Raw genomic sequence first — 10,350 nt, 5'->3', positions numbered from 1 at the left:
ATAAAGTGGATTAGCAGGATGGTGGTGGTGCACACCTTTAATCCCAGCACTCAGAAGGCAGAGGCAGGGGATCACTGAGTTTGTTGCCAGCCTGGTCTCCAGAGTGAGTTCCAGGATAGCTAGAGCTACACAGAGAAACCCTGTCTCCAAAGAAAGAGAGAGGGGGAGAGAGAGAGTGAGAGGGAGAGAGAGAGAGAGAGGAAGGAAGGAAGGAAGGAAGGAAGGAAGGAAGGAAGGAAGGAAGGAAGGAAGGAAGGAGGAGATTGGGAAATTGGCAGAGAAAGACACTTAGCATTGACCTATGGTACATGCATGGATACAGATACACACACACACACACACACACACACACACACCAAACAAACCCCACAATTTTGAAAGCTACCATCTCCCACTGTCATTCAGATACTGTCCCTGGCCATCTGGCTCATCATTCCCGCTAGAACCCCTCTTTGCACTTCACCAGGCATTCACCCAGATTTATCCCAAGTAGCTAGACAGTGGCAAATATGTCTGAGCTCTCTCCCTAGTCCCTCGACTTCTTTTTATTGCTTCTGAAGTGGATTGCTTCTCCATAACCATTTCTTGTTTTATGGACTTGTGTCTCTTCTTTTTTTTTTCTGGATTGGATGATAAATTTTATCACTTCATCTATTCAAAGTAACCTTTACCACTGCACTTATGATACATACCTGTAATCCCAGCATTTGGGAAGCAGAGGCAGGAGGATCACAAGTTCAAGGCCAATCAGGGTTAGAGTGAAACCTTGTCTTAGAAATAGATAAACGAGGGCTGGGAAAATATGCTATCTGGTAAATCCATGAGGCACGCAAGCCTGCAGCCCAAGCCCAGAACCCACGTAAAAGGCCAAATGTGGTGATGTACATCTGGATCCCAGCACTCCTATAGTGACACAGGTGGCAAGACAAGAGAATTATCCAGAAGCTACAAGTCCAGCCTAGGGTACAATGATCCAGCTTGGAGCCATGAGCTTTCCTCTGTAGATGTTGACGGGGTCAGGGGAATGTCTCCATTTTCTGACATCTGTGTTGAGTTCCTTCTTGAGTGGTTTGGTCTGATAGGCTCTCATGTGGCCTTGTCTGTCCTCTAACTCACTATGGAGCCGAGGCTGACCTTGAACTCCTGATCCTCCTGCCTCTACCTCCCAAGTGCTGGAATTATAGGTATGGACCCCCATGTTCAGTAGCACACTGCTGGGGATGAAACTCTGGGTTTTGCGCACATTGGGCAAGCACCCCCACCACTGAGCCACAAGACTGATACATGGAGACACTGGGATTTTCCCCATTTCTTTCATTCCACAGTTGTCACTGCCCCTAATGAGACTCACCCTAGTTCCTGTCTCAGAGACAAACCAGCCTGTACGATGACACACACCTGCAATTCCAGCATTCGGGAGGCTAGCGTGGGCTACAGAGAGGGTCCCTGTCTCCCCTCATACATGAAAACAGGGTGAAAAGACCTGGTTCTGGCATCTTTTCCCCTCTCCTGTCTATTCCAGATGTCCTAGGTCGTCACCACCCTGCAGCTCACCTTCCTACCCTCTATGTTGAAACCCAGGGTTGAATTCTACAGAACCAACTGCAAAGCATGGTGCTCTGCAAAACAGAGCCTGGTGGAGACCTCCCCTCCAGGGTCCCTCTGCCTTCCTGCTTCCTTAACTTCGGTTTCAGAGTGTCACACAAGGTCATGAGGTGTGTTGGGGTGCCACTGTATCACGGGTCCTCGGGAACTTTACCTAGGATGGTGGGAAGTCACTGCAGGGAAGGTTCTCGCCCTTCCTCAAGGGAGCAGCCTGGCTGGGCCCCCATGTGAGGTCATCCCTGCCACTGGCAGGGAACAAGTGGGACAAGGGGCCCACCTGTTCCCAATAAGCTCTCTAATCCCACTAGTAATTACTCTTTATTAACAGAGGCCTCATCACATGCTTCTGGGAGGGCGTTGGGAGTGAAGATGCCAAGATCAGAAACTTGTCACATTTTCCAAAAGGGCTTATTTGCCACGACCAAAATAACCTTTCCCAGGAAGGCTGAATGCCTGCCTCGCCCTTTCCGGTGCCCTAGGACTGTCCCCAAATCTGGTGGAGATCCCCACCAGGCACCTGAAGCCCGTTCTTCTCCATTCATACAGACCCTTCCTTGGAGCAGAGCTTGCACAGAGTTTTCAGCCAGGTTTTTGCTGACAGTGGTGACTGACCTGTGTCCCCACCCTGGACTCATTGTCTAAAATGGGAGGTGCCCCAACTGCACCGCCAAAGACTTCTAAGTATCATCCTGGAGAGAATGGGGTGTGGAGGGTGACAGAAGGAGATGCCTGAATGAAAAGAGAGTAGACCCTTGTCTTGAAGCACAGAGAAAAGTTTCCACAGGACACCAAGGAAGGAACAGTGGGGGGGGGGGAGCAAAGCAGAACTGTGTGGCCAAAGCAAAGGTCTGAGGTGGGGTAGGGTGAACTAGGGCCTGGTGGGGTGGCAGGGCTAAGTCTCACACAAACTCCCCCTGTAGGTGCCAGGAGAGAAAGGAACAGTGTGAAACTTGATAATAACAAAAGACAAGGTAGGTCTGAAATCAGATGGCGGAGGCACGGTCCCTCTGAGTCACTGCAGCACACAGACAAGAGCAGGAGGGTCTGAGTTCTAATCAACCCACATAAAACCTGGGCATAGCAATGTATGCACCTGTCATCTGGGAGCTGGGAAGACAGAGACAGCCAGATCCCAGGGTCATGATACCTGGCCAACCTTGCCAAATTGACCAACTCCAAGTTCACTGAGAGACCTATCTCAGAAACTGTTCCTTTCTCTCCTGGGCTGTTACAACCCCACCTCCAAATGCTGCCTGCACCCAGCAGCTTCCTCCAGGCTGACCTCTGCATCGAGCCAGGTGGGTCTTCCTAAAGCCCAAGCTGATGCTGTCAACCTCCCGTCTAAGACCTCTCACGACTCCCTGGTACCTACAGGCATGTAACTTAGTTGGTAGAGTACTTACTTAGCCTGCACAAAATCCTAGGTTAAAGCTGGGTGGTGGTGATGCACGCCTTTAATCCCAGCACTTAAGAGGCAGAGGCAGGAGGATCTCTGTGAGTTCAAGGCCAGCCTGGTCTATAGAGCGAGTTCCAGGACAGCCAGGGCTACACAGAGAAACCCTGTCTCAGAAAAAAAAGTAAACCAGGAAGGAAGGAAAAGAAAGAGAGGGGGGAGGGAGGGAGGGAGAAAGAAAGAAAGAAAGAAAGAAAGAAAGAAAGAAAGAAAGAAAGAAAGAAAGAAAGAAAGAAAGAAAGAAATCAGGGAAGCTCCAAGACTGCGTACCCACGGGCTCCCAGAACCTTCTGGTCCTGACACTGGATCTCTTCAGGCACAAGGGGACTCTTAGACACCTCACTGCCTTTGCAGCCAGGGAAACGGGACTAGAGAACCAGAGCCCCAGATCTGGAAACTCGGGCTCTAGCCCTGGCCTGTGCTTTCCTCCAGCCTGCTACCTCCCTCAGCCCTCGCATGCTGCACTCCCTACCCCATGAGCAGCCCTGCTCTCAAGCTTCCTACATCCTTCCTGCCAGCCAACCCCAATGTTTCCTGTCCACACCTATGTCTTAAGGAAAAGCTTAGTGAGCAGGTCCCCTTACCAACATACCCGTTCTCCAGTATCTGCCTTCATCCTGGCATCAAGGCCTCCCTGCAGATCAAGGCAGATCAGTATGGCTGCCCCCTCATCAGGGTCCTGGTTGTCTCTACCTTCACATCATCTCAGCTGAGCTCCCGCTCTCCAGTCTTCTCTACTGCTTTCTGTCTCTGCCAACTCAGTCCCTGACCCCCACCCAGAAGTCAGGTATCTCAACCAGCACAGGCATTATGTGTGAGCCAGGCCAGAGAAGACCAGAGATGCAAACAGCACCTGTCAGGCCCCCTTGTCTTTTCCTGATTCTTATACTTCTGCAAGGACACAGGATGAACCAGGGACAGCAATGGAGAGGCAGGAAGAGTGGAGGCTGGCCCACAGGTGGCCTTATATCTAATCCCCAACCTTCCCTGCAACCCAGCAAGGGGGATGGTGTTGGGCACCAGTCCTGTGACAAGCACCTTCATCCTTCTCTCTTCTCAGCAGTCTGTTCTGCTTGGGGAGATGAACTTACCCATAAGGCTTCCAGACCCCCAAAGAGATGCATGATGTAAGACTGAGCTCATTGCTCCTTGGGGACCTTGAACCATTGTCTGTGCCAGGAAGCCTAGGTGGATGGTGTGACCCAGGAGGTTCTCTGTCCTCAGGCAGCCTAGGTTCCAACCCATCCCTGCCAGTCACCACCAGTGCAAGGTACCCCAGCCTCAGCATCCTTCTGATGGGTCCTCTAGATGTACATACAAAGAATGAACGGCCTCGGGGCCAGACATATGACTCAGTGGGGAAGGATACTTGCCACTAAGCCTGGTGACCCACATTCAATCCCCAAAACCCACACAGTGAAAGGAGAAAGCTGTCTCCCTCAAATTGTCCTCTGACTGTCACACAATATCGAGGGACCTGCAGCTGGTCCCAGGCCTCTAATTTGCTGTGTGATTCTTTCCCTCACTGGGCACTGTCTCCTGAGCCATGAGATGGAGCAGTGAAATAAAGTGCCCTCACTGCATGAGGAGACACAAGCCTGCCATTCCCAAGGAGGCTGACACAGATCACAAGGTTGAGTCTAGCCTGAGCTACACAGTGGGACCATCTCAATACACACACACACACACACACACACACACACACACACACACACCAAAGTGATGACGTTTCCTTAAGATTTGAAGAAAATCAGATCCACTCGAGGCCTCCTGGCTTCCCTGTAGCCCCCTCACCCTTCCTCCTACTCTGGTCCCCACGCTTTAATTTGCCCTTCTCTCTGCCCAGCTCCATCTCTGCATGGCTCCCTCCAAGAAAGTGCCACCTCCTCCAGGGGGCCTTCCCTGACCATTTCTCTTACCAGTTTCCTTCTGACCACAGCACTTAGCCACACCCAACAGGGCAGCCATGACATTGGCTTTCTACTTTACAGCTGAGTCCCCAGAAACTACATGGAGCTGGCCAGAGTGAGCACCCCCAAAACACAGAAGGACTAGGTTCTACAATGCTGGAACTGCTGTCTGGGTAGGATGAAGTGAAAGAAGTCTCTAGAATCCCTTCCCCTATGACAGCTCCACAGCACATCACTAAGCCTGAGCCTTCCCACAGCCTGCAAAAGCACAAAGCTCCCCTATGGGGCACATGCCCTCTGCCCTCAGGGGTCATGGACCTAAGCCAACACTAGGCTCCAGGCCCTTCCATGGTCTAACATCATGGCCAGCAGACACATGGTGTGGTCTCTGAGCTCAGGTTTTATCCCAAGGCCCAGCAGGCTTTAATTCCTAGGTTTAAAGCTCCTCTGCCCCTTCACAGATAAAAGGCTGCTCAACAAGGATGAGGCCCTGTTTCACAGGGGCAGATATCCCTGGATAGCCTGGCCCACCAAGTAGTCCATGCTCTCTTCCCGCCGAGGCACACAGACACTGCCTCAGCCACTGTTCCAGCCCACTGCCCCACAAGAAAAGCCCATTAATTTAACCTTAATAGGATTTTCAATTCATCACCAACCCCGGGGGAGCAGAGAAAGCTGGGTGGAGAACCTAGCGTATCTGTATGGAGAGGAAGCTTGGTCAGAGACTGGCTTGCATATGAGACAAGTCTCTGCTTCCTGAAGGCCTTCAGACAAGCCACCTCCTGGCCTCAGTTTCCTCCTCTGGAGGAAAGTTACTTCTGGAGTATTAAGCCAGATTATGCAGGGGCCACAGCCAGCCAGCTGGGAAGGTCGCCATTGTCCTCCCATGCCAGGCTCTCCTCCTGATCCCACATAGACTCCCCCAGGTAGCTCAGGCACTTCGGCCCTGTCGCTGGACACCAGAAGCTCCACACAACCCCAGATGGAGTGAGTGACTGGGAGCCCACAGAATTTTCGCCCTCTGTGGAGCCGCATCCTGGATTCCTCAGTGCTCATGGAAGTTAAGCATCTAAAGGCTTCAAACCCCAGCCGGGTCAGCAGACCCATGCCAACCAGCTGCACCCCTGCTCCAGCTGAGAACAGAGACCAGCAGCTGCAGGCGTCTGTCCTCCAGGCAGATTCCTCCAGGGTCAGGAGATGCCAGACGGGGAGATCATGTCTGTGTCACACCCTGGTCATGGCTTGAAACGGTGCTCCCCCATGGCCTGGAAGTGTGGGCCGCCCCAGTATGGCAAGGAGCCTGGGGTGGGGGATGGGAGGAGACCCATCTCTTGAGCAGTGGATATGACTCTATGAGCCGGGAATGGTGCACATGGGAGGCCCCATGTCCCGTTCTGGGCTGCTGCTCCCTTAGCAAAACTCATAAGCAGCCTGGCCTGGCAGAGGGAGAGAGGACCACAGCCAGCAGCGTCCATGGTCCCTGTGTGCAACATTGGTACCCAGGCCCTCCTCAGGAGCCCCAGCCATAGAAGCATCTTAGTCCTTAGCACCCATGTGGGGTGACACAGACCGTGATAGGAGAGAGAAAAGGAGAGATGAGCCGAGTGCAGCCTCAGTTAGTTGCCCTGCACCTAAGCACCGCAGACCCTGGTTGAGCAGAGGATCGTCTTCTCATCAAAGAACAACTGGTAAATGGTGTCCTCTCACTTAATAGCCCCTTGGTGATGTCGCATGGGCTCCCATGCACCCACAAGGCAGATGCCCTTCACCAAATCAACGCAGCTGAGTCCAAAGGTCTGTGGCTTCTCGGGCCCAAGAGAGTGCTGTGTGGATGCTGGGGAGAAGGCTGTAGGAAAGAATGCTGTACCAGTTCCAACCAAGCATGTGTGGGAAGCCTCGGCAAGAGCCAGGTGGAATTCTGGAAGAGGCTGAGGAGGAGGAGAGGAGGAGGAGGAGGAGGAGGAGGAGGAGGAGGAGGAGGAGGAGGAGGAGGGCAGCCTGCCAGCTATGGGAATTTATGTCCTGCTCACACACGAGATAAAAGGTGGGTGAAGACCCCTTGACCATGGACCCAGAGTGTCTTTGGTCCTGAGTCACATCTTTGGCTCAAATGACATGTCCACCGCTGCTCAAAAGCAGGAAGTAGGGCCCCAGGCCCAGAGATAGGAGAAAAGATCCTGTCACCATATCCAAGAGTCACTGGAGGGGTCCCTGAGATTTGTTCAGAGTGTCCACCCCCTGCCCTGCCCAGGTTCCCTGAATCACTGGCTCCCACACTGAGTGTGATCCTCAATGTTCCACCAGCACGCCAGTCTTGATGTGTGAGCTGAGCTGGCCATCCTGTCTGTGCTTTTATTTTTATTTTTCTATTTTTTTTTATTTTTATGGGTTTTTTTTTTTCTCAAGACATGGTCTCTCTCTATGTAGCTTGGCTCTTCTGGAACTCACTATGTAGACCAGGTTGGTCCTGAACTCACAGAGATCCGCCTGCCTCTGCCTCCGGAGTGCTGGGATTAAGGCGTGCGCCCCACGGTCTACCTCCCCTCTGTACTTTTAGTTCGCTGAACAAGAAATGGGAAAGGAAGGAAGGAAGGGGCTCCTGCCGTACAGACAATGAGGGCTCTTTATAAAATGGCTTCGGGAGCCTATTCAGCACAAAGACATCTGTCCCTGGACTTTATTCAAAGGGATTTTTAAGACTGGGAGGAAATTGCCATCGAGAATGTAAAATCTGCCAATCATGTGCCACCCTATGGCTTGTGTAACAGTGACTGACCGGGGTCCCTTTCGTCAGACCCTACTCCAGAGGAACAGCAGAGAGCCAGAACAAGGCCATACCCTCCAGCGAGCAGACCAGTAAACAATGTCCAGCCAGGGTGAGGGAGGCTCTTCCAGAGGTAGCAAAGGGGCTGGAGGGCAGAGGGGGAGGGGACAGTGTAGGTGGATTTCTTCAGCGAAAGAGACTAAACTATCATTATGAAGGCATGAAGCACCTGACTCGAAGAGCCCCACACACACACTTAGCACTATGCATATCCCTGAAAAAGGAGTCGGGGGAGGCGGAGGAGAGGGCTGGGACACAGCTCTTAGCTGTTGGAGCATTTGCCCAGCACTCCTGAATCCCCTCAGCTACAAAACGAGTTTGAGGCCAACTCAGGACACATGAGACCCTGTTTCAAAAAAACAAAACAAAGCAAAAGGGAAGAAGGAAAGAAGGAGGGAGGTGGGAGGGGGAGGAGGAAGAGAGAAAGGAGAAGGAGGGGGAGGAGGAAAGGGGAGGGGACGGGAAGGGAGGGGAGGGGAGGAATACAGACCCACATACTGCATCCACCTACCTAGAACAACACTTGGACGCTGTGTTCGTTTGCACAAGGCAGACCCAGCCATTCGCTTCATCATCCCTACACCAAATTCTCATTTCTTCAAAGAACCCCATGGCAGACTGTGGCTCCACCCATCAATGGCTGATGTGATTCTGGTGCCTTCCACTGAGAGGCCAGCACCCTCCCATCCATCTAGGTTGTCCGTTTCTCCTGATCACCAACCACACACACCAAGGACTATGCCAGGAGCTAGAGTACTTGCCAGTGCTCCCACCAGCCCTGATCACACACACACACACACACACACACACACACACACACACACACACACACCTGGTAGCCTCACCCACCTCTGCCCCACCCACATGAATCCAGCAGGACCCACCTGGGTGAACACTAGAAGCTCCCAAGAAGTGTACGGTCAGCAAGATGAGGCTGTGCACAGCTTTCCTGCTCCTTCCTCCCTAGCCAAAGGCAGGGCATATGCATGGCTGAAATCCCGTGGGTGGCCCCTGGCCAACTGGCTGCCACTTGCTTATTTGGCTTGGAACAGGAAATACATTTTTCTACTATTTACACTGCTGACCTCAGGAATAAACTCGTTACTGCTGCAGCCACACTCCAACCGTACCCTGCTCGAATCGGGGGACCCAGCCTAATTAGTGACTCCCTGGTCCCTATCTTAAAAAATAAGATGGGACCAGGCATAGTGGCATACTCTTTTAATCCCAGTACTTGGGAGGCAGAGGCAGACGGATCTCTCTGAATTCAAGGCCAGCCTGGTCTCCAGAGTGAGCTCTAGGCCAGTCAAGCTTCATAGCGAGACCCTGACTCAAAAGATTAAAACAAATACCAACTCCCGAAAGAAAAACAAGGCGGATGGCCAGTCTAATATCACCTACCTTATTACATGCATTCAAAGATGCCATGTGACACTCCCAGCTGACCACTGACACAGAAGTGATCACACTGGGCCTTCCACAGTTCAACAAGCCCATTGCCTTTTCTTCCTGAGTATATACTTTCCCAAGCTTCTTTGGAATCTGCAGGGCCAGGCTCCTGAGTTTTGGCTAGTGCAGGGAGGGTTCAGGCCTGGCCTTGAATTCCCATGGGATGCTGCATGCTCACTCTTCTTTGCTGTCTCTGGCTGAATGGAGAGAGCACGGAGGACCCACATGATGCAAAGCCACACACAATGGCAGTAGCTTAGGTCCCTATGTCACTACCTGTATGAATGGCTAAAGAAAGCCACATTGTATTAAGACCTTGAAATCATAGCACTGTATCAGTGAGTGGTCTCCCCTGACTAAGCCAAGACTCTCATGGAATTATTTGTTCATCTTCCCCAGACTGTAAAATGCAAGAGACCAGAAACTCGTCTCCATCACACAGCACTATGCCACCCAAACTTAGCATTGTGTCTCAAATGCAATAGGATCTGAATAAATACTCCTTGGTTGGATGAATAAACGAATGATCACAACCTTAATGTGTGGTACATGTCTCGCTCATCACTGTGGAGACACCACAGCTCTCTACAGCCCAGACAATCCAGGCCCAAGGTAGTGGAGAGATGAGCCCAAGACCCCGTCCCCAAACGAGGAAGGAGCTGAGGGTGATGGCCATCAGAAACAGGGAGTAGCAGTGTGGGAAGAGGGACAGGTTGGGATAGAGTGAGCCCCAGGCTGGGAGGTTGGAGTCCTCGGCTCCGGGACCAGTTTATCCCTTCAGCAAAAAAGACAATGGATGTTTCGTCGTCTCTGGCCCCTGTCCCATATTAGTCACTGTCCTTGATGCTGTGACTAAAAGGCCTGTCATAAACACCCTGAATTTAGAAAGATGTGCTCCGCGCCTGGTTTCAAAGGGTCTGATTTATCCTGGTGTATCCTGGTGGGGTGGTGGAGGGGCCAGGAAGCAGAGGCCTGCACCCCCACCACCTCCTGTCATTCCGTCTGGTCCCCAGGCCAGAGGACAATGCCACCCACAGCTTGAGCGAGTCTTTGCTGCTCAGTTAACCCCCTGGAATGGCTCTCACAGACACACCTACAGGCAGCCTCCA

This window comes from Cricetulus griseus, chromosome 2 (genome assembly GCF_003668045.3).
Source record: "Cricetulus griseus strain 17A/GY chromosome 2, alternate assembly CriGri-PICRH-1.0, whole genome shotgun sequence".
Classification (NCBI taxonomy): Eukaryota; Metazoa; Chordata; class Mammalia; order Rodentia; family Cricetidae; genus Cricetulus; species Cricetulus griseus.
This window is presented reverse-complemented; position numbering follows the sequence as displayed.